A 2,198-nucleotide genomic window follows, 5' to 3' on the forward strand; every position below is an offset into this window, starting at 1 on the left:
AGTCGATCTATGCTCACGCCTCAAAAGGTTGAGGTTGTCATTCATCACCATATTATTTTCTACCAAATCATCAATTCTTAAGTTCATTTGACGATTGTTGGAATTGATTTGGTTCAAAATCCTCCGCAAATCCACCGGATCATCCGCTTGAGGTGCTTGGGGTTGTGGTTGAGCTTGGGGTTCATTGTCCTCTCCTACCGCCTCTCCGTCGCCTTCGGTACCTGCAAATTAAGAACTTGAAGCGCCACCACCCATAGTGCCACGAAGGTGGGCAATACGGGAGGCATACGAAATAAAGACGGGGGGACCTTGTGGAAGCAAAAAATGAGCTCGCTCAAGAGCTGAGATATCCAAAAGTGGAACATACCCATGGTAGGTGGACATGTCAAAATCAGCCAATTCAGCCCGAGCTCCCAACACAATAGCGGTGATAAAATTACAAAGAGGGATCTGAATGGTAGTAGCCCTCGAAGCACGGAACAAATTATCGAACAACATACCAATGCTATCAATCCTCAAACCTTTAAACAAGCTATCCAAAACATATAAATCCCGAACCTGAACCTTTGAACTCTCAACACGCCCAAACAAGGAGAAACTCAAAAATTTGTGAAAGAAGAACACACAATTGTCCTTAATCAACTTGCTTGAAGTGTTCTTGGAATTAAAATAGTCTTGGTTCGAAAGAGTTTGCCAAACCGCATCATTATCAAAATCTTTAGGCTTATCATAAAAATTAGAGGTAGGGAAACCAAACATATTTCCCATTGCATCATAATTAATGGTGTATGTGATACCATTATTCCTAAAAGAGATTGAGGTTTTCTTCTTATTCATGGTCAAAGTGACCAAAAATTCCACCACATATTCATTAATACGCGGAAAACGCATATTAACGAATTCTTGCCAACCCAACGCCTCAATAAAAGCATCAATTCGAGTAGAGAAATTCAATGTTCTTACCGAATGGAAGTCTAAGAAGTGCATATCCACAAATTGGCGGTCGGCTTGTGAAAAATGTTTGAAACGAGCGACTTCTTCCTCCGAAGCGATGTCAAAATGTTTGAAAAGTGCATATCCAACACGCTTAGTCCTAACCAAGGGCATAAACGTTTAAGTTCTTTAAAACGTTCCCAAGACTCATAAAGAGTTTCATTATCATTTTGAGAAAAAGATGTTAACTCTTTAATGACTCTTGCGGTTTTTGCTGAAGGAAATTTTTTTGATAAAAATGCTTGGGCTAATTGCTCCCAAGTCTCAATTGATGCGGCTGGCATAGAAGTTAACCATTCTTTGGCTCGATCCTTCAAAGTAAAAGGAAAAAGGCGAAGTTTGATTGCTTCTGCAGTTACATTAGTAATTTTAAAAGTGTCACAAATTTCTAAGAAATTTATCAAATGGGTATTAGGATTATCGTTAGGTAACCCGTAAAACGTTACATCATTTTGCAACATATTAAGCAACGCAGGCTTAATTTCAAAATGATGTGCATTAATTTGGGGTCTAACTATACTGTTTGTTACACCAGCCACTCCTGGCCTAGCGTAATCCATAAGTGTGGCCATAACTTCTGGCTCGATAATTTTAGTTTTTATTGGGGTTTTTTTCTTTTTCTTTTCTTTCTTGTTCTTTTTAAGAGTTCTTTTAATTTCTGGGTCAATAGGATCTGGTGACGTGCCTGAACTTCGAGAACTGCGCATGAACTTGAAATTTCGCACGAACAGAAACTACCTACAAAACAGAATTTGAAAAATAAATATGTTAGTAATTGAAAATAATTAAAAATATAAAAGTTTGAATAAGTATGAATAAACCTAGATTCGTAATAAAACACGAAAAATTTAAAATTTTGTCAAAAAAATTTGGCGTTCCCCGGCAACGGCGCCAAAAACTTGTTGAGCGATTTCCGCAAGTGCACGGTATACGCTTGTAGTAATAAAAGATATCGATCCCACAGGGAACGTTTTTTAAACAAAACTTATTTTGAATCGGTTAAATTTACTTTTAAGGTTTATACTATGGAAAATCGTTTAATCGGTTTTGGTTTTGAAATTGCTAGAATGAGAATTAGGTTAGATTATGAAAATGTTAGAAAATATTCTGATTTAAGAATGAATTTGCAAGATAGGAACTTTTAGTACTTTTTAGAAAAGTAAACGAATGTATTTGTTTGCATTAAGCAAAGAAAACGACTTTAA

General features: G+C 36.7%; 1 non-coding gene across 1 annotated transcript; it reads left to right on the top strand.

Moving 5' to 3' along the window:
- The first annotated feature begins 1,094 nt into the window (after positions 1–1,094).
- LOC136216192 (small nucleolar RNA R71) lies at positions 1,095–1,196 on the top strand. Its single transcript, XR_010683182.1, has one exon. It is a non-coding gene; the product is annotated as a small nucleolar RNA R71 (small nucleolar RNA).
- The last annotated feature ends 1,002 nt before the right edge of the window (positions 1,197–2,198 follow it).

This window comes from Euphorbia lathyris, chromosome 1 (genome assembly GCF_963576675.1).
Source record: "Euphorbia lathyris chromosome 1, ddEupLath1.1, whole genome shotgun sequence".
In the NCBI taxonomy this organism is placed as follows: domain Eukaryota; kingdom Viridiplantae; phylum Streptophyta; class Magnoliopsida; order Malpighiales; family Euphorbiaceae; genus Euphorbia; species Euphorbia lathyris.